Source organism: Dermacentor albipictus, chromosome 1 (assembly GCF_038994185.2).
Source record: "Dermacentor albipictus isolate Rhodes 1998 colony chromosome 1, USDA_Dalb.pri_finalv2, whole genome shotgun sequence".
NCBI classification, from domain to species: Eukaryota; Metazoa; Arthropoda; class Arachnida; order Ixodida; family Ixodidae; genus Dermacentor; species Dermacentor albipictus.
Genome location: NC_091821.1, coordinates 444,511,737 through 444,534,854, shown reverse-complemented (window position 1 = coordinate 444,534,854; position 23,118 = coordinate 444,511,737). Strand labels below are relative to the sequence as shown.

The window sequence follows — 23,118 nt, the reverse complement described above, 5'->3', positions numbered from 1 at the left end:
GTGCATGTCCGGCAGTGCAAGACGACGTTGATCAGCCACGGCCAGCTAGGAGCGAGCCAACACGCGGCGCCGGTAAAGTACATTTTCTTTTTAATGAGCCCGTTCAACTTAATCAGCCGCTGATGCTGGTGTCTACTTCCACTTAGTGCATGTTGACTACAGCAAATGCTCTTTATGAGACAAAACACCCAAGCTGCAGCTCACACGGGAGCTTCTCATTAAGTACTTCAAAAGATATTCGTAATCCAAGCAGGCATGAGTGGCGAACCACGAGTCGGGGTATTGGCCTCACGTGCAGCCATAAATCTTTCGACATATATGAAAGCACTTAATTAATCTGTCTGTGCACAGCTATGATGATTACAAATAAACTATTATGCTTAAGCATCGAATATGGCTAATTGCATTTTGCATTCAAGACCGCCCGTGATTCACCATTGTTCTTGCCAAGCTGGCAAACTGGATTTACAAATAAATTTATTATCTTGTGCAATACAGTTTGGCCTTATTTTGTAGCTTTGTGCCTAAGGAAACAAAGCAATGCTGCTCAATGTGCTTGACTTACCCAAAAAATTTAGCTTAGATAAGTTCACCTTTAAATCAATCTATGTGGCCAGTTTTAAGCCTCATTAATGAGGCTGCAGTTTTTTCGTACACTACTGCATATCCTGCAGAGGGAAAAATCAAGCTGGAAAACTGGAGGAAACAGACTACGAGTTCATAGAGAAAATAATGAGGCACGATGAACTTATGCAGCAAAAAGACTTCCTGATGGAATCCAGGCGCATTGCACTGGAAGAAGAGCGCCTCGCTGGGGAGAAGGAGAAAGCTCTTAAAGAAATGCAGCTCAAGGAAGAAGAAATGTAACAAAACACTCAAGCTCAGGCAGAAGAAAGACGCCTACGAGCAGAAGAACGGGCCGAGGAAAGAGGTGAAAGGGCAGAAGAGCACGGCATGTTTGCAGCCCAACAACAAACTTTCTTTAGAATTATGGCAAATTTCTTGAAAAAGATAGGTACAATGGAAAATGTGAAATTGAACAAATAAATTGACTCGAGATGTTGACACTGCAGTTGCAGCAAAGGTGTCAAAATTTTCACAACATTGCACACACCTTGCAATTCACACTTTATTACAGGAACTACACATAATAAGGTATGGTTGACAGCAACAGCAGGTAGCAAAAAAACTGGAACCAAAGGGGCGTTGGAAGCAACGTACTTCAAACAACTTGTGTTCAGTTACGCGCCAAATGTTACACATAATAGGGTATGGTTGACAGCAACAGCAGGTAGCAAAAAAACTGGAACCAAAGGGGCGTTGGAAGCAACGTACTTCAAACAACTTGTGTTCAGTTACGCGCCAAATGTTACAAATAATAGGGTATGGTTGACAGCAACAGCAGGTAGCAAAAAAACTGGAACCAAAACTGGAAGCAACGTGCTTCAGACAACTTGGGTTCAGTTATGCGCTAAACATACAAAACATGACTGCATACAAATGCAAATAATCATGTGTAGAAAGGCAATCAACATATTGTTACGCGACTGACGAATCAGCAAGACGAGCAGCTATTTACAGGTGGAAGAACTTTTTTGAGGCGACGACTTAGTTTAGCGCTCATTATGGACACTTTGGGGTCCAGTATCAACGCCGTCAACGCAACACCATCTACGTCTACATTATTTAGGTTCGTGTTGGTGAAGAGGGTCAATGGAGGATTTGGACTGGACGAACGTGATGCAGCAATATCTCAGAAATGAACAAAAAGATAGCACATACAATGCAAAAGTGTGCGTAATTATGGTAAAAGTCTGAGCACATACATGCACGAGCTCTTCAATGGCGTGGCCACAGGTACTCAAGTAGGCTAGGCGGATCAAGTCCAAAGTATTGCGAACCCTGGCTGCCGTATGTACATGTTTGGCAGTTAGAATAGTGGCAGCTTTACACATCTGAGACACTTGTTGGCGCAGCAATTTCCGGTTCTTCTCAAAATCTAGAAAGGCAACTTCACAACCTTTCCAAAGCCCCACTAAGCACACTGACGAACAAGACTCACGCTGTAGTTGAGTGCCAGCAGTGTGGCCGTCAAGGAAGAGCCGCCATAAGGCTTCATTAGGAGTGGTTTCAAGGGGTAGGCCGGATCACCATACAGGACGAAGTGATGGGGCCCCACCAGCTTCTGCAGTTTGGCATAGAGGCCGCTGCATTGGAGCATCCCTGCAATAAAAATTAGTTCAATTGACTCGCATAACATGGAAATTAACATCAGTTAAATTAAAATAATCATACCAGCTAAACATTTAGTTTGCATGCATTATATATATTTTCTGCAGGCTCAACAAAGCCATCCAAAAAGTAAGTTGAAATGTACGTGGAAGACCGTTTCAGACACATCGAAGTGTGAATGAGGACAAAAGGGCTAAGGTTGGCGCTATAACTTTTTCTGCTCGTGCTTTGCTTTCTAAGCTGTCATGTAGTTGGTAAATTTATAATGTGATGAAAGTAAGCACTGTCCATATTCGTCCACTGTGCAATAAGTATGTTCGAGTTTAGGCATCTCTATCACATCTGTATGGAAGTAAAATGTGTTTTTTTTCACATAGGACACCAGACAACCTACGTGCATCAGGCCGCTTTCCAGGATTTGGACCGTCAAGCTGGCATACAATGCCATTTGGGCACATCACTGACTGGCACTTCACTACATGCACCCGCTGGTGGCCGGCGAAGTAGTCACGCTGGGTTTCTTTTGGGCCGGCATATAGGCCGTGCCGTACCATCGATGAATGCTCAGCAGCTGGTCCGTGCTTCGCCATGGTTGTGGATGGCCTGCGAGATGATAAAATGAAACGAGCTGGAAAATAGGACTATTAGTTTCCCTTATGTAGGTCCCTTACGTAAAGCTATGTGTCCTAGACGACATCCTCCCAACACACGTATATGTCCGTAATCTGTAGTAAGGGTATGTAGCTTGAAATACACACCCACATTGAATGTTTACTTAACCTCCTGAGACCCGGGATGCATTTGGTTGAACAGATTGTTCCCAAACTTTCAGAATTTGTCTGTAGGATTATGAAGGTGAAAAGTGATAAATATTTTTTTCCATATCCCTGATAGTTTCGGCTCAGCGCGATGTCCATTATATTGGAGACTGGGATGCTACCCGGTCTTTTTTCACCCAGCACGCAAGTAATGACGTACCGCAGATATTGCGCTCAAACTTGCGTGCAAAATAATTTTAATAATTTGAAAGGCAAAGTAGTGAATCAAGTACGTAAAAAGAGCATTGAAAGTTTTGAAAGTGCCTGTGAGCACTTTCAAAACATCTTTTTGTCCTTGGTGATGCAGAAGAAGAGCCGGCATTTGCTGCAAAAGAACTTTGTTTTCATGTCGCAGCCATGTAGTCTGCAACGGGCAGCGTGTGCAGTGTCTGCCAGCATTGAGCAGTGGGTAGTGCTCTTCGGATTCTCGAGGAGACAGTAGAGCTTGCTTTGAAGGCGGATGCCACTAGGCTTCGTTCTCACTCTCCATTTCATCCTGCTTCTTCCCTTGAGCCACGAGAGTCTCAGTAACACATTGGCGGAACTGCATATATTTGAGTATTTCTTTCCGCTGTTTCTTTAGGGAGCGTATGTCCCGCGTTTACTGCACCCAGGAGTTGCAGAGGGCAATGTCGAAGAGGTGAAAGATAGCTCTGATTGTCCACTTGTGAGCGCGTGCTTTTATCCTGTAGTAACTTATCATTCGGTCTGCCTTGTCAACACCACCCATGTTAACGGTGTACATGCGCGCAATATCTGGTAGACGGATATCGATATGTTTTTTTCCCTTACGAGACCACCTGCGACACGTGTCTGGCAGGTCCTAGCCATGGACTGAAAAAAGAAAAGTTATCAGCTTAACTCATCAGACACGCGAGGCCGGTCCCCTAAAGAAAAAAAGAGACGCGATTTCGTCCACAAGCAGCTAAATGACAACACTCCTCACCTGCTGTTCATAACAAGGATATCGTAATAGTGCGGTCAAAATAACCGGGTCGAGTCCTAGCGTCCAACGTAATGGACATGTGAAATCAAAAGAAGCGTAAAAAAAAGTAAACGCGAGAACAGTATAAATTTCGTATTCTGCGCGCACGCTGTTGTATTAACTTTAATGTAAAATAAAAGATATGCCCTGAAAGCAGGTAGAAATACGAGAAACAGTGCTTACTTCTCCGGCAGCTGCCGTAAAACGCCGCGCCGCTGAATGCCGCCATTGTGGAATTGTTTCGGCGGGAATTTGAACGATGTATTTTCATCAATGCTGCATATATGGCGCAAGCAGGTGTCCAATAAGTTGTACAGCGCGGTTTTGTGAGGATGAAAGCCTGGTCACAGGAGTGCTGTCTCATTTCTCAATGTCCAATATATTGGACAAATCCCCATAGCGGGTCTCAGGAGGTTATATTTGATATGCCTACTTTATGTGAAACTTGCCGATGTAAAAAGCTCAGCCTAAATACAGAACAGCAAGATTTCCGGGTGAAAATCAAGTTTCGAAGGGGAGGCTACATCTGCGTGAAAGGTGACTGCTCGGTAGATGCCTCATATCAATTTCTGTACTTGCAACACTGTTGCTTGGCGAAATTATTGTTTTCTCTACCTTTTATCCAGACACATGTCGACGGCAGTTTGCGGGGCATTTGTTCTACATTTTGAACTTTCCAGTTTCCATTTACCACTGACAATTTAGTCCTCACATAAAAAATAAAACAAGACGAGGTGGGATACCCTACAGGGAGGAGAAAAATAGCCATTGCGGAGAGAAGCAGCAAAAACAGCTATTCGTGGTTACGTGCAGTACTGCCGCGAAAGTAAAAGAACCCAGTTAACTTACACTTGCAAAGTCTCCAAGGTGGGCAGGGGACAGAAAGTCGTGGTTGTTGAAGTCATTAAGCAAGTGCGCAAACTCGCTTGCGATGTGGCAAATCACCTGTGATGCCACACTCGACATCACCGATGAGTACCTGCCAAATATGCCTTCCAGATTGCACCATCTGTTCGGGTAAGCAAGACGTCGCAGAGTAATGCATAACGCCTCCTGACCAGGCACGGTCACGTCTTGCGCACTTTTAGCAGTCTCCGGTAGCACAAGTGCACTAAACAAGCCATTGAAGTCCTTTGTTTCAAACCTAAACTACTGCTTGAAGAGTAAGGGATCTATACTCTCGATATCGAGCAGTCGCCAATGCGACTGGTATATCGCAACAGCTCCGACTCTCTCTTGCGCCTGGAGTAGTATTCCACATCGTCCACCGAACCTTTCAAACGCTCCCGCTCCGCTCTTGTCATCAGGAGGTCGTCAATCTCATCCCACAGCAACTCTGGCAGTAGATATTGGTTGCATAAAACACTTCTAGGCACTGCGGAGCTCCGATCGGCACAGGAACACACTTTACGTGTTTTGCGTGCGAATCCAACTCGACTGACTTGGCTTTGATTTGTCTTTGATGTCAATAGCTACAGCAGTGTTTATACGTGGAGATAGCTGGCGACACAAGGTCGCTTTTAGCGTGCGTCGCATACGTGTAGCTTAAAGCGTTTCAGGTGCAGTGCGCGTATGGTACGTAGAGCTTTCACGTTTGCGTGCGTTAAGTCTCGGCGTACGTGAAACTAAAACTGTCTATTATATGGCAATGCCCCAACGCCTCGTCCACCAACACCTACCCCACTAACACTACACGCATCATAACTACGACCGAGCAGCTCTGGGCCTTCCGGATGGCCGAAGACGCCACCAGGAAGCACCAGAGATGGCTAGCCGCCATCTCAGGAAGGGGAGGACTGGCTGTTAGTCTCCCAACCCCACAACTCCTGGACCTCATCAAGGACATAATAAAGTTTTATCTCTCTCTCTGATCCAAAGCGCACTATTCTTGTCTCTTAACGTTATGTCTAACATTGTTTGCTCCGTCACTATTTGCGCAGTCCTTCAGTTTTCTCGAGCTTCTTTGCTAACACTCAAAGTCTATGCACCTTATGTTGTTACGGAACAATATAATGATCGCACACATTTCTTTTCAACGACAGTGGTATACGATTTCACTGATGATTTGCTAATGACTGCTGTATGCGTTCCAACCCATTTTTATTCTTCTGTGAATTTCATTCTCATGATCAGGGTCCACTGTGTCTAATTGACCTTGATAAACTTACTACTACAGACTGTAGGGGCTGCCTGGCGATCATAAATTCTTGTTCCTTTGCCAAGCTATTGGACACACAGGCGTATATATCGGGGGTGCGGGTGGAGGCACCTGCCCCCCCCACCCTCCCCCCCACCGTCAGGACTGGTAGAGGGCCAAATAGGCCATCCCCCCCCCCTTTTGAAAGCGATGGCTATCAGCTACACACTGTAAAATAACACAAAACAATAGACGGCACCTATACTTTTTTTCCAGCGTATTCCCTGCTCAGAAGCGGCAGCGATGACGTAGAGGTAGAACACCCGCCTCGCGTGCAAGAGGTCCGTGGTTCAAATCCCAGTGCCGGCAATTTTCCACCGGATTAAAAAAAAAATCCGCGTGTTGATAAAATTGTACAAACAGGCCTGGAGTGTGGCCTGATCCCGGTGACCAGAACCGGTAACGCACTCCCTCACCAGAGCAGGATTGGCCACCCTGGAGCAGTACTTGGCCACAACCTCCTATAAGAACAACACAATCAAACCCCGGCCCTCAGTCCCCAGCAGCTGCGAAGCAACTGACCACGGCGGCGGTCAGACCTGCAACGCTGCAGAGGGTGCTAAGAATCACTGGCTCCGGACAGGCCGCCAATGGAATATGAACCTGGCAACGTTTAACGCTAGAACGCTATCTAGTGAGGCGAGTCTAGCAGTGCTATTGGAGGAATTAGAGGGCACTAAATGGGATATAATAGGGCTCAGTGAAGTTAGGAGGCCAGAAGAAGCATATACAGTGCTAAAAAGCGGGCACGTCCTGTGCTACAGGGGCTTAGCGGAGAGAAGAGAACTAGGAATCGGATTCCAGATTAATAATAATATAGCTGGTAACATACAGGAATTCTAAAGCATTAACGAGAGGGTGGCAAGTCTTGTTGTGAAACTTAATAAGAGGTACAAAATGAAGATTGTACAAGTCTACGCCCCTACATCCAGTCATGATGACCAGAAAGTCGAAAGCTTCTATGAAGACGTGGAATCGGCGATGGGTAGAGTGAAAACTAAATACACTATACTAATGGGCGACTTTAATGCCAAGGTAGGCAAGAAGGAGGCTGGAGACAAGGCAGTGGGGGATTATGGAATAGGCGCTAGGAATAGCAGGGGAGAGTTATTAGTAGAATTTGCGGAACAGAATAATATGAGGATAATGAATACCTTCTTCCGCAAGCGGGATAGCCGAAAGTGGACGTGGAGGGGCCCGAACGGCGAGACTAGAAATGAAATAGACTTCATACTCTGCGGTAACCCTGGCATCATACAAGATGTGGACGTGCTCGGCAAAGTGCGCTGCAGTGACCACAGGATGGTAAGAACTCGAATTAGCCCAGACCTGAGGAGGGAACGGAAGAAACTAGTACACAAGAAACCGATTAATGAGTTGGCGGTAAGAGGGAAAGTAGAAGAATTCCAGATCAAGCTACAGAACAGGTATTCAGCTTTAACTCAGGAAGAGGACCTTAGGGTTGAAACAATGAACGACAATCTTGTGGGCATCATTAAGGAGTGTGCAATGGAAGTCGGTGGTAACTACATTAGGCAGGGTACCAGCAAACTATCGCAGGAGACGAAAGATCTAATCAAGAAACGCCAATGTATGAAAGCCTCTAACACTACAGCTAGAATAGAACTGGCAGAACTTTCGAGGTTAATCAACAAGCATAAGACAGCTGACTTAAGGAAGTATAATATGGATAGAATTGAACATGCTCTCAGGAACGGAGGAAGCCTAAAAACAGTGAAGAAGAAACTAGGGATCGGCAAGAATCAGATGTATGCGTTAAGAGACAAAGCTGGCAATATCATAACTAATATGGATGAGATAGTTCAAGTGGCTGAGGAGTTCTATAGAGATTTATACAGTACCAATGGCACCCACGACGATACTGGAAGGGAAAATAGTATAGAAGAATTCGAAGTCCCAAAGGTAACGCCGGAAGAAGTAAAGAAAGCCTTGGGAGATATGCAAAGGGGGAAGGCAGCTGGGGAGGATCAGGTAACAGCAGATTTGTTGAAGGATGGTGGACAGATTGTTCTAGAGAAACTGGCCACCCTGTATACGCAATGCCTCATGACCTCGAGCGTACCGGAATCTTGGAAAAACGCTAACATAATCCTAATTCATAAGAAAGGTGACGCCAAAGACGTGAAAAATTATAGACCGATCAGCTTACTGTCCATTGCCTACAAACTATTTACTAAGGTAATCGCAAATAGAATCAGGAACACCTTAGACTTCTGTCAAGCAAAGGACCAGGCAGGATTCCGTAAAGGCTACTCAACAATGGATCATATTCACACTATCAATCAGGTAATAGAGAAATGTGCGGAATATAACCAACCCTTATATATAGCTTTCATTGATTACGAGAAAGCGTTTGATTCTGTCGAAACCTCAGCAGTCATGGAGGCATTACGGAATCAGGGTGTAGACGAGCCGTATGTAAAAATACTGAAAGATATCTATAGCGGCTCCACAGCCACCATAGTCCTCCATAAAGCAAGCAACAAAATCCCAATAAAGAAAGGCGTCAGGCAGGGAGATACGATCTCTCCAATGCTATTCACAGCATGTTTACAGGAGGTATTCAGAGACCTGGATTGGGAAGAATTGGGGATAAAAGTTAATGGAGAGTACCTTAGTAACTTGCGATTCGCTGATGATATTGCCTTGCTTAGTAACTCAGGGGACCAATTGCAATGCATGCTCACTGAAACTAATCTGCAGAAAACTAAAGTAATGTTTAACAGTCTCGGAAGACAACAGCAATTTACAATAGGCAGCGAGGCACTGGAAGTCGTAAGGGAATACACCTACTTGGGGCAGGTAGTTACGGCGGATCCGGATCATGAGACGGAAATAATTAGGAGAATAAGAATGGGCTGGGGTGCGTTTGGCAGGCATTCTCAGATCATGAACAGCAGGTTGCCATTATCCCTCAAGAGAAAAGTATATAACAGCTGTGTCTTACCAGTACTCCCCTACGGGGCAGAAACCTGGAGGCTTACGAAAAGAGTTCTACTGAAATTGAGGACGACGCAACGAGCTATGGAAAGAAGAATGATAGGTGTAACGTTAAGGGATAAGAAAAGAGCAGATTGGGTCAGAGAACAAACGCGAGTTAATGACATCTTAGTTGAAATCAAGAAAAATAAATGGGCATGGGCAGGACATGTAATGAGGAGGGAAGATACCCGATGGTCATTAAGGGTTACGGATTGGATTCCAAGGGAAGGGAAGCGTAGCAGGGGGCGGCAGAAAATTAGGCGGGCGGATGAGATTAAGAAGTTTGCAGGGACGGCGTGGCCACAATTAGTACATGACCGGGGTTGTTGGAGAAATATGGGAGAGGCCTTTGCCCTGCAGTGGGCATAACCAGGCTGATGATGACGATGATGATTCCCTGCTCAGGCAGCGAGGATTTTCTTTCGAGCCTTGCAGATGGCGTTCGGCGGGCCGCACCAAGCGTAGTATGGTTCTTCGCCATGTGAGCCGCTGGTAATACGCCCCTTGCACTCCTGCACTGATGAGGGGGCATTTTTCATCGTGTGTTAAAGCGAAGGCCATAGATGGCTCATGGAACGAAAATTTCATCGTCTGACGTTGCGAAAATTAGACCGACCGGCGTTGTGGCTCCAAAATTCAATTTAACCCGAGATTGGGGTCGAACCCCCGATTTTTAGTGGGAGTTGCAACCACGATTTTTGTTTAATAATTACCGCAATGTAAATTACGCCACACTTACTTATGATGGAGTTGAAGCACTTGTACCCGCAACCTTTGGTAGGAGTCGATCCAACTTGGATATATGGGCAGGCTGGCCTTATCTCCAAGTTGGACTGCATTTCTTTTCGTCGAGAGTCGAACCAACTACCTTTGATTTTAGTGAAGGAGAAGTAAATTAGAGCCCAATAATTAAGAGGATGTTAAGGTACTCGAACCCATGGCCTCTGGTGGGAGTCGAACCCACTTGGAGATATAGCAAACCGGCCATATATCCAAGTTAGATTCCAATTGACATCATGAAGATCGAGATTCGAATCCGTGACCTTTGGTACGAGAAAACAAGTAACAGAATGTAACAACGCATTACAATCAAAATCAAATATGTTACAATCAAAAAATATTTTTCATGAGGGCAAAAGGTTCCTGTCATATTCAATTCGGCACTCTGAACAGCTGATTATTTTTTATTTTTACTCGTTTCTCTTGTGATGCCTTTTTCACTGTATTTTTCTCCAGTATTAATTGAGTGTTTCATATATATATCTATATCTCTTCTTTTTTTCTCGTGTTTCAATCAAGTGAATTTTGCTTTGCATTGTATACGCGCGACAAGAACATTTTACTGTTACATACTCTTTTTTGTTATTGTTCTCTTTTGTCAATTTATTCTTTGTCTTTGACCTTGATTTTTCTTCCCCCTTATGTAATGCCTTCGGGCCTTTAAGGGAAAAATAAATGAAATGAAATGAAATCAATTAATGTGATAAATATCTCATGAGCACGCAGACTGTCGCCTTCATCCTTTTTTCGTATTGTAAAGTAACTGACTTTGCATTTCTTAGTCGAAGGAATTATTGCGGTATCATTGTCGTTGCCGTAGATGGTTGTTGCTTAAGTTTCCCTAAAACGCTTTGCTTCAGGCCGTATTTTGTTGCCTTTATTTTCATTTTCTCCTACATTTCTCATTCTTCATTCGCGCGTACAAAGCCGCACCGCCGCTATCATTGGCATCAACCACTAGGCCAGCAGTGGTATAAAAAATAAACAGAGTCATATAAAAATGCTGTAGAAGTACGGTTCGTACTACTCACTATAAACGATGACAACTTTCCTGGTGTGCCATTTCCAAACTTCCCTTTCAAGCTCCACTAGAAAGCCCCATGGCGCTTGTCGCTTACGTAGTTTTTTTAATTCTACAATTGCGTGCGTGCCAACAAATGACACGCAGAATTTTATTGTTAAGAGCAAAACAAAAACTGAAACAGCTAAGACTACCTACGTGCCATTACAAGGGGAACGTAAAATACTTATTTCAATATCTCACCACTGTTCATTCAGTATTTTTGTTTGTATAGCCTTGTAGCAACGTTACGCATGCTGCAAGAACGTCTTAGATTTTCGTACGTAACTGCAAAATTAGAAGAGATTGCCTATTGCGGCACTCGTTGGACAGGAAAAAGTAAACGTTAAGTCATAAATTCTTTAGGCTTTCGAATAGTACTGTTAGATCCGGACCATTAACTTCACTTCACTTCATCACTAAAGTTATCCGAATGCAACCACTCGCCGCCGTATTCCAATTGTGGTGCGCAGTTGCTCGTGGGCCATGCTACCCGGCCCTCCACACCGGTTGGCTACGCGGCCCCAAAAACGTGCGACGCTTAGTTGACGGGTAGTTGACCCTAGTCCCAGGAAAAGCTTCTTTACAGCGCAGCAAGTTCGTTCAAGGATGTCCTGTCGCCTCCGGCAGGGCGCCTTCTAGGCGAGGAGGCAACGCCGGATGTAGGCAGCCTTCGGAGAACAGAATACATGGAGTGTATGCATCGGCCGAATACGACGCCATTTGTACGGGCCCTACCATTGGAGGAAAATGACGACAGCTGTACCGGATCACCGATTGGCTGAAAATGACAACGTCTACACGAGCTCGACAACTGGCTGCAAAAAAAAAAAAAAAAATCGGCACCCGTGCACTGAAGGGGTTATAAGCAATATAACCATAGGAAAGAGAGGGAGGTTGTTCTTGCCGTGGGCCGCAGCATCCGATTGGCTGGCGGACATAACGATGACTTTTTACTCGTACTTTACCTGGTTCTAATCCTGTCATTCTTAACTTCAGTGACTTCCCGCACTCAACGGCTGAATCAAATGGTACACACTCACGTCATTTCCTTCAGAAATTCTATGCACAGCTATGTGATCAAGTTGTTGGACAGCAGTATTCCCTAAAGTTTTACTGCTGTCCCAAGCCATGTAATAAGTAGTCTGAAGTTTGCAATATCATTCGAAGAACACAAGGTATATTGACCGCTTAAATGAATAAAGATAATCATTGGACAGGGTGGATTTCACCGTTTCGTTGCTGTAAGCAGGCGGAAGGAAAAATCGGAACAACTGAAAATCGAGATGCATTGAGTTTATTTGTGCCTAATAAGCACTTTAGTATAGAAAAACCCCTACGCTCAAAACGATGGAAATTAACATTCCAAATAGCCTTTAGAGCAAGCGGTCAGGCGACACAAAATAAACAGTCGCTCGCAACAGAAGTTCCATTGCCGTTGGAGTTGCCTTTTCTTGTTATCTAACCCGCCGCGGTTGCTTAGCGCTATGGTGTTGGGTTGCTAAGTCAGAAGGTCGGCGGATCGAATCCCAACCAAGGCGGCCTATTTCGATGGGGGCGAAATATCAAATGTGCCCGTGTACTTAGAACTTGTACACGTTAAAGATCCCCAGGTGGTCCAAATTAACGGAGTCCTCCACTGCGGCATGTCTCATAGTCAGGTAATGGTTCTTGCATGTCAAACCCTGCTTTTCACCGATTGTTTTCTTGTTTATTAAATGCGTAAGCATTTATATGCTTACCCAACGACAATACTGTCCGTCCGTCCAGTAAGACGACCACTTTGTAGATAACGCCCACAGCAGGGAGCGAATTTCCCTTTGTGCTGCCTCTCACGATGCGGCGAGAACACGGCGCTCGCGGTCCTCTCAGTCCATGCCGTACTATACCACTTTCGCAGATCGCTTTTAACATACGGGTCCACGCATCTCTCTTCAACGTTAAGCAAGCGGCGAGGACACAGCACGCGAAGGTCTCAATAGTCGGCGCTATTTATCAACATCGCAGATCACATTCAGTGTGCAATTGGCGTGGCGGTGCCATACGAAGCCGCCGCCCGGGTACTTTTGGTAACTGTTCATAATAGTCCTACACGAACTGATTAGGAGCTAAATAGTGATAACGGCCTGTATTTATCGGAACGTCATCGGTGCATCTGGTTGCACCACCGGCTGTAGTTTGTTTGTGTCATGAATTCACCTTCCGCTGCCGTCCACGCCAGCTCGTGTCGCCGCAGCGCTGCCATTGGCATTGGTCAGATAAGTTTCATAAAATTGATGATATCAGCAGGCTGCGCAGAAATTAGCAAGCTAGTGGCGAAATGCTTACGCATACCAAGACAACTCTTAAAGAAATTTCTGCGTGATCTTTTTTCTTTTCTTTTACGGCCACAACTATTGCAGAAACACTAAATACTCAATACATACGGGTATAGATTTTAAATGTGATACTTATACCGATAAAGCTTTATTTGCATGCGAAAAAGTAGAGTCACGAAAAACTAATGGGCAAATCACAAACACAAGTAGTTGCATTACGTTCAGCCTATCACACAAGTGAATGACAAAGCTCCCTTTTTTCTGGTATACGCGCATTAACTCACATTTGAGAGGTATATAGATGCAGAGGAAAGGCTCAGCGAGGTTAAGCAGAAAACCCTGGACAGGCCAAAGTATGGTGACAGGGAAATTATTGCTGGCAACTTCTCAGCCGATAGGTACCTTTACAATATTTCCGCGCTGAAGGCGTGATCAACAATGCCAAAAAGAAAAGAACAGTATCCGTCGCTGTGATCACCTGGCATCTCTTGTTCTTTCGCCAAATGTGATCACTGATGAGAGCGTCAAAATCGCTGTTATTTCGTTCCCTTCTTTCTTTTCATTTTCGCCTCTTTACTGAGTGTTTCGCGGCGTCTTACTGAGAACAATGCATGGATAAAATTTGAGTAATATTACGCAAGCAAAGTGCTTTCGCTTGCACGTGACGCCCAGCTCTCCCGTGCTCGCGCTTCAGTGAGTGCTTTTCTGCCGTTTTCTATTCCCTTAAATTGAGCTGGCAACGTATTATGACAGCTTACATTTCCTCGTACTCTCTGGTGGCGCGGCACCTTTAGCGGCCGAGCCGCAGGCACGTATTTCGCATCAGCGATAGGTGTAAAATGAGGCTTGTATGCTGTTTCAGCGTATATTTGCTCTTCTTTAATTGTTTTCCTTGCGGGGTTTTCCCACGCCTTTTTCTTTGTAGCTATTTCATCAAAATGCGTTAACGAAGACCGTTCACTGAAGCAATCTCTGGTATTAGATTGTTTGAGATAATCATTTACGTCTGGTGAGTAGGTGTCATGGCCAAGGAGGTTTCCTTTTGTGATAGGAGGTGACATGCTTGCGCCCCGGCACATTTCTCGGATGCACGTCGGAGATACTACATCGTACAACATTGAGACATGGGCGGCAGCATTTGACGACTTCTTACGTGCTCTTCTTTCGTATTGGCTGTACAGACTGTGGTAGATAGGTAGGAACCGTACGCGTAGTAAGCGGGGTTTTGAGGGAACGACGCAATCTCCTAGCTTCGCAAAATGTAAGGCGATAGAGACAGACTATTGTGCGCGTGCCCTGTATAGAAACTGCGCTGAACCTTTCATAGATTTGTAGCTATCTTCAATATTAGATCATAGAAATGCACGAAGATTAGTGCACAATGCAATCGCAATAGTACCGTCAGCGCTACAGTAGTGCGTAGTGCGCACTTGGCACAAGAGTGCTATTTGAATACTAAATCTTGTGCTATTTCACGGTGGCGTTTTCGTGGCGTGTTCATTTGCAATCCGCTTCGGAACACTAGCTTTTTGAAGAGCTCTCTTTAGGTGCTTCCAGGGCACGTGATTAGATTCATTTATAGCATCACTTAGCAAACTAAAACTGCTTGTCAATATTCATGTAAGGCAGCATTTTGTTTTCGTAAGCTCGTCATTTGGTTTTTAGGAGGCTGCATTCAGAAACATTATAAATCGACCTGCTAGTTTTATTTCGGATGTTTAAACTATACGTAGGCTAAAGTATACAAGTGAGAATTCATAGAATATCAATACAAACTGAGGAACACAAACACGTAAGTCACTGTTTTTAAGATGCATCTCCATTCGTGAGCACTCAAACAAGAATACCTGCTAGAATACTTTAGATCAACGCACGTCTCCGGCACTTGGTAACACCAAAGTGACTTTGCCAATTTTATTATTTTTAATCGCGTGTCTGCTCAGCTCTCTGCTTCCATTTATAATTTTTCCCCAAATTTTCGTAGAGATCACTTAAAATGAAGACACCTCAGATCTTTTCTTTTAGGCCACCCGTTGTTTGATGAATCCCAGACAGGATATTTGTGGCAAAGCTTTTCAAGTGAATGTCGTAAGTGCAAGCCTAATTTCTAAACAAATTATGAGTTTTACGTGCAAAAACCATTTCCTGATTATGAGACACGCCGTAGTGGAGGACTCCGGAAATTTCGACCACCTGCAGTTTTGTAACGTGCACCTAAATCTAAGTACACGGTTGCTTACACCTCATGCTCACCTCATGCTCAAGTACACCTCATGCTCAACAGCCCAACACCATAGCCACTGAGCAACCACGGCGGATAAGCTTACTTTCTAGTAGTGCAACAATGTTGAATAAAAAATCAATGATAACGATATTATACCAATAAATGTAATACACACACACACACACACACACAAACACACACAAACACACAAACACACACACACACACACACGCACACACACACACACACGCACACACACACACACACACACGCGCGCGCGCGCGCGCGCATTTCTACAGCTGTGCAAGTGACGAATCAAACTTTTTGAATAAGATTGGCATTTCCGAAAGGATGATGCAAGCAGGTAGAGGGAATCTGTTTATACTTGCTTCTTGACGAGTACTAGAAAAAAACACCCGATGTCCCCACTGCCTGTCCCCGTCGTATTGTGCATAGCGCATGAAGAAAGAATGGTATTTTCAGGGCTTCTAATTAATACCTATGGAAACACATTGCGAGTGTTCTTATTCATGTATAAGCTAATTCACAATAACTTCTCCAGCTCGCAGCTACTGCCAGCTGTAACGTTCTGCGTGCCTAGCATACATTAGCGTAATCTCAGCATTTTCTAGGTCATGTTCTCTTGAACTTCTACCGCTATAACACGTCTTGTAACACAAACAAATTCCTTGCGTCATGATCTAGAAATCTTCAGCTCTACTACTTGCTCATTATCTTACTCTCATCTTTAATTAACTGAATTTTTTGCATTTTGTGTCACTCTTATTTCAAATGTATTGTTTCGTTTTTCTGCTTTCTGTTCTTTGTGTAACACTAATGCGCCAAAACTAAGGTGCAGAGCTGTTGTCGGGGACTTTCAGAACATAAATACGCGAAATGAAATGAAATCAACGAAATTGTTATCGTGCTGGCTAGAATGAGCCTGCTATGACGCACTGCGGCGGGATCGCAAGCGTTGTCTCCCGTATCTGCAGACTGTCAGCGAGCTAGGTGGTCGTCTCTGTCGGCGGATATCAGCCTCGCCGCCCATGAAGGGGGCCCCGTTCTGAAGCGCTTGTCCAATACTTCTGGTGACTATGTCTGCTTAAACCGAAAAAAAGCACCGTCTAAAGATGTTTGTTTTCTACATATTGACGAGAATGCAGAGATGGTTTGAGCGTCGAGGGATCAAATCCTTATCACCACGGCCGCATTTTGACAGGACGAAATGAAACGCACCAACGCACGGTGCATTGGATACACTTAAGGAATTCCTGGTGCGAAAATAATCCCGGATTCCTCCAACACGGCGTGACTGATAAGCACATTGCGGTTTTGGCAATAAAACCACAATTAAAATTACGCGCATCCCACGTTCTGTGGCAATCGATGTATCCGAAAATCTGCTATTCTTCTGCTGTTTGTGTTTATTGGCGATGATTGGCGGTGATGTTTCATTTTTTCGGCTTTTAGTGGAATGCGAGATGGATCAATTTATGTTAAGCGTTATCTTGCGTGTACCACCCGTGTTTGTCTGCGTAGTAAACAGAACACATAGCGATGTGTGTTTGCTTGAGGAGTTATTGTCCATCATTGCTCATAACATGCGAGAAGGTTGGCCCTGTGATTGCCTCACATGGCATATCACATCGGGCAGGAGTGTTAAAACGTAAATACCTTATAAGGATTTACGTGCTAAACTCGCCATTCGATAATGAGGCACGCAGTAGGGGCGGAATCTGCTTCTTAACCTACTCGCTAGTAATCCCTAAATAATTTTGACGCTATATATTTTATGCTCGCGTTCACAAAACTTCGCTATACCAAGGGCATCAGTGAATTTTGCGGTTTTCCCAGATACTGCTTGACACGGCATCAAATGCCGTTGTAACAAGCTGACAGCAACCGCAAGGACTAATGGCGAATGACACTTATGAAATGGAACGGGTGTTCTGTGATTGCGAAGCAAGGTTACCAATTCGTCTCTGATTAGTCGACGATTCAGCTGCGGGTTATATGCTTTGAGTGTGACGCCAACGCAATATAGACCTTTAAGGAGCTGCAGGCGAGGATGTCATACAGATCGCGGCCTACGATTGCCTTTACTGCGAAGCTGCTAGTTTTGGTAGTTGCACAATATTACATTGGTTCTGATCCTTTTAACGCCATACAGGAAGTCACTGATTAATGCGGCCATGAATTGAGGTTGCTTGATGAGAAATGGCGGAAAGTGTTCTTTACTTATACCGGCCCGTAGACGTGCAAATGATAGCCACATCATATTTTTCTCGTGTACAAGGAAAACTTTCCATTAAGGGCTCTGCAACAATCAATTAAGGCAGTAGTCGTTTTCATTTCTCCTAAAATCAAATGGTATAACAAGGTAGGCTCTGTGAACAATGAAAGATAAAAGCGTGCTTAATATTTTGTTAGTGTATTTAACTACATAGGTCAGATAACTACATAACTACATTTAACTACATATCAGCAGTGACTGAACTCGGTAAGACCACAATACCTGAGGTAAGAAGCTACGAAGGTAAAGTGAACGCGCCGAAAGCAGGTAATCTCGTAAGAAGCCTTGTGCCTCTGCACAGAATCCTGCATAGGTCAACATGAGAAAACAGTCTACTGTGGACGCTCGCTCCTCTATACCATCTAAACGGCAACAAAGAAAAATTGTTCAGTCAATGCTGTGAGTGCTGCATTGCATGAATATAAAGGGTAAACGGGGCGATAGAATTGTTAGAAATCCCACTCAAATTATCTCAATGTGCTGCAGAGTTTGACTGCCAGCTTTTACATAATAATAGTTATCAAAGAAACCTTTCGACACCACTCTAGACTCATTGATTTCTTAAAAGACAAGTTGAAAGCTTCGTTCTAATGCAGCTACTGTCATACCTAGAGCTTCAGAGACCTCGGAAGTTTAACAGTAGGAAGTGGGCAAGAATCGAACAATCAAATGAAGTCAGCTACTAACAAAGAAGCGCTGAGCGGTAGTTTCCTGTCCCGAGGGGCCGGAACAGGGAATAGGCGGTGTCCGCAGGAGCGAGAAGGTGCTCCTGCCGCCGCGGGCAATTCATTTCGCTAAAGGCGAGACCCACGACACGGCTGCACCATTTCTCAGCTCCCCAAAAGTGCCGGAGTAACCAACGCGGGAGCCGCCTACCGCAAAACCTAAATTGGAAGGGCACTATCACTGGCCCGCCTTGCTGTTTTTGTAATGTGCCAATGCATGGCTAGCTAGAGGCGCATGTCACTTTTCCTTTGCCTTCCACGCGTATGGCTGGCACTACTGTGTATGGGGAACGAGTGTTTCCATCACATATTCTACGCGCTTTTTCATGACGTCATTGGTTTGATTTCTCTATTGCTGGTCTTCTCCCTATGACTAGTCTTATTTAGTTGGGCGGGGACTTCTTTCTTTCTCAAATGCCTGTGAAACTGGGGACAAGATAAGAAAGTCCCTGACAATCTCGTACCGTGACTGAACATGCTACTCGATATTAGTTTCCCGGAACCACGTTGATTGTCTTCGCAGCAATTTTGTCTTCTCTGAAAGGGGAGGGCTTTTCTAATTCCAAGTTTGTCTAAGAGTTCAGTGTCTGTTCTATACCTAACGCAACTATTTTCTGCGTTCATCACTTCAACGTATGTGTGCTTTTGTTCATTCGTATTCGGCTGTTCCTTTAACTTAGTGGCTGCCAGTAGACAACGGGAAACTTAGGCCATTAACAGGAATACCTTGGACAGCCGGCCTAATGATTGGAACTTGGAAGACATAGACACTCATATGAATGATAGTTGCTCTTGCCAGTAAGTTGTGTCCTTGTGAGTGAAACAAATAATGAACAAGATAAAGGGCGCCACTGAATCGCAACAAGAGAAACCGTACAATCATGGCCAAATAATGAACAGTTGTGTTACCCTGCGATATAGGAGATTGAGCTTCTTTCATTAAGTTTTGTTACTACTAAAAGATACCACTGCTGATTGATTAATGCGGAGCTCGCTTGCTTTCTTACAATGAAATTCAAAGTACATTAAAGGTTTAAATTGGAAGATGTATCCGTAGCTGTTTCTTGCAGGTTGCATATTCATCGGTTATTAGGTAAATAGGCATGGTTTTCACATGAACATGGGTCAAAATGTGTATCAAATAATTTTCGATGGCTAGATCTTAATGCCTAGCCGAAAAGATGATACGGCGATTGTTTACATGTAGTTCTGGTGGTGTCTGTTCGTGTTGTACAATTAGGCCAAGGCAAGGACAGCGCGCCGTTGTGCCCATGCTGACTGTATGGTGGGCATGTCTTCCGTAACATAGCAGTGTGTGGGTGTAGGCCAGTTCATGGTGGAAGTCTCGTATTTTGCTTGGGGTAACTTCCCAAAATCATGTCTCTCGTTACCTATTATTGCAGGGTATCTGCAACTACATCTTCGTCGCAGATACGAAGAAAATTGGTGACTGTGAAAGAAGCCTTGAAGAGTTGGACGTGGGATTCTCAAAGAATGCCAGCAAGCGTTCTGCTCGTGGTGCACATATTGTCTGCTTTTACGAAAATGCCTTGCTTAGTCTGTCTGGCACAGGGTAACTTAAAGACAGGTGCTGTAATTAGGTGCATGCTCCGACCTCAGTTTTCCTAATTTTTGAACACAATTGTACTTCCGACATGTTTTTCTGCTCTGAAAATGTCGGTATATATACAGAGCGAAGTGTAATTATTCGACTTTTACTCTAATTCTAAGAAAAAAAATGCAATAGGTGCTCTTGGGGTGTCGGCTTTTATATTGTGATATGTCCGAATAAAACGACAAAAATGTGAAAAATCGTACCACGGGACTTGCCTGTACGCTATTTGCGCAACATAGAGGGCTTCATCAGGCACATTATGCTCTTGGCATATTTCTTGGAACCCGAGCCGAAGTGGTCTTATTGTGTGTTTATTTATTTATTTATTTGTGATACCCTCAAGGTACATAATTGTACATTGCAGAAGGGAGGGGCGAGAATACATTACAAGAGTAAGAAGAAATACAGGATTAGTTCAAGGAATTTCCAAGGAACAAAAGCAATATGAAAAAAGTTGTAATGCATTCACAAAAAATAACAGAGACTTACATAACGTAAAAAATACAGAAAGAATACACTTTAGCAAGCACACAATGTTCACGAATAAGTGCATAATTGTGCCATTTGCCACCATACATTATTTTATGTGGATTAGTGCATTCTTAAAGCGAGTGTGGTCACTGATGCTTACTAATGATGTAGGTAGATTATTCTAGTCGACTGAAGTCCTAGGAAGTAATGATTGTGAGCACGCGACGGTGTTATGACGGGGTACGTTATATTTATGTAAGTGGTAACGACGAGCCGAATAATAAGGCGCAGGTTGGATGCACAGAGGGTGAAGAGAGGCGTTGAGGTAGTAGATTTTATGAATAAGGGAAATGCGTCATTCTTTTCTGCGAAGACAAATTAATGGGATTTGAAGGGTACTCTTCCTTAATGTTACACTAGCAGTACGATGGCTGTTAGCTAAGATGAAACGAACAGAGCGATTTTCCACTGAATAAATTTCGTTAATTAATGTGATCTCATGAGGATCCCAAACGGATTAAGCATATTCTAATTGGGGGCGGACGTATGTCGTGTACAACAGCCGTTTTAATAAAACTGGCGCAAGCGAAAAATTTCTCTTCAAGTATTCTATTAGCGGTTAGCTTTAGACATTATATACTGTGCATGCTGCTTCCAAGAAAGATCGCTACTTATATGAATGCCAAGATAACGGTAACATGTAACGGATTCGAGGGGGCAGTCATTAAGGGCGTAGGTAGGGCATGTTGTGTTAGAACGAGAAACCCGCATACATTTGCATTTATTAATGTTGAGTTCCATGCACCAAGTGAGAGACCAGTTAGATATGTTATTTAAATCGGATTGAAGGGTAGCTAAATCAGATGCATTCGTTACTTTTTGATATATAACACAGTCATCAGCGAATAAACAAATTTTTGAAGAAATGTCATCCGATAAATCATCATTATCAATTAAAAATAAAAGAGGACCAAGAACAGACCCTTGTGGAACACCGAATTCAACTGGAGCCACGTGGGATGAGGAGTCGTTAGTTAAAGGAAATTGGGAACGAGACGAAAGGAACAATTGGATCCAGCGGAGTATTCCCGGGTCAATGTTGAGTACGCTTAGTTTGTGTAGTAGCAGTACATGTTTCACCTTGTCAAAAGGTTTAGAAATATCCAAAAATATGCAATCAACCAAAAAACCGCTATCAAGATATACATGCACGTCATTAGTGAAAGTTACCAGCTGAGTCTCACAAGAAAAAAAATTGCAAAAGCCATGTTGACTGTTAGAGGAAATATTATTTTCTTCAAGAAAGTTAACAAGGTTAGAAAATATGTTGTGCTCCATAATTTTGCACGGTACTGAGGTAATCGATATGGGCCTGTAGTTAAAAGGATCTAGAGTTTCGCCAGATTTGTGGATAGGAATAATCCTTGCTGTTTTCCAGTCATGAGGCAAGGATGAAGGCAGGTACGATTGCAAAAAAATGCTCTCTAAGATGATAGAGGAATACTCACCAGTATTTTTTAGAAATTTCGTCGTGATTTCGTCTATTCCACAAGAAGACGTAAGTTTAAGAGTGTCTATTACTTTTTTTATGCCAGTAGAGTTGAAAATTACGGGATCCATAGGAAAAAAAATTGCAGCATGGTAGCCTCGGAAGGTCGTTATCATGTGCTGAAGGAGTGAAAGCTTTTATAAATACATTATTTAAAATCGTAGCGCAGTGCTGCCGAGGTATAGGCTCACCGGGAGACGTGCTAAGTGATATGATTTTCGATGCACTAGGCCCTACTACATTCCAGAAGCTTCTTGGATTACTTATGAGCATGTTCGGAAGGGTATTATTGAAAAAAAAATTTCGTATTCTTTATCGCAGATGAGTAGGCCGAGGCAGCTTCTTTGTAAGCAGACCATTTAGCCTGGCTTTCCATCCGCTTAGCTGTGCGAAAAAGACGTTTTTTTCGGTTAGATGGGCGTTTCAAAGATTTAGTATACCATGAAGCATTGTTATTCGAAAAAACGCGCCTCTTCGGAATAAACTTGTTAACAAGATCGTGAATTTTTTCTTTGAATATATTCCAGTTATTATCCAGTGAGCGCTCAGCAACTTTAGACATGTAATTATCAAGGAAAAGAGCAAGTTCGTTGTTGATAGCGGTGAAGTTGCCGTTTTTATAATCACGAGTGGTTTTAATACTGTTTTGGGACAGTAGAATTACCAGGCTAATGAAAAAATGCAAGACGTCATGATCGCTCAAGCCGGGTGAGTGTGTAACCTTAGATATGATATCTGTTGATGATGTTAAAAGTAGATCTAAAAGAGATGATGTGGTGCTCGTTACACGTGTAGGGGAAGTAACTGTCTGAACCAAGTTGAAATCAGCACATCTCTCTACAAAA

General features: G+C 43.7%; 1 pseudogene; it reads right to left on the bottom strand.

Annotated features, from left to right (window-relative positions):
* Positions 1-2,035: 2,035 nt before the first annotated feature.
* LOC135903064 (uncharacterized) overlaps positions 2,036-23,118 on the bottom strand; it is a 54,739-nt pseudogene continuing 33,656 nt past the window's right edge.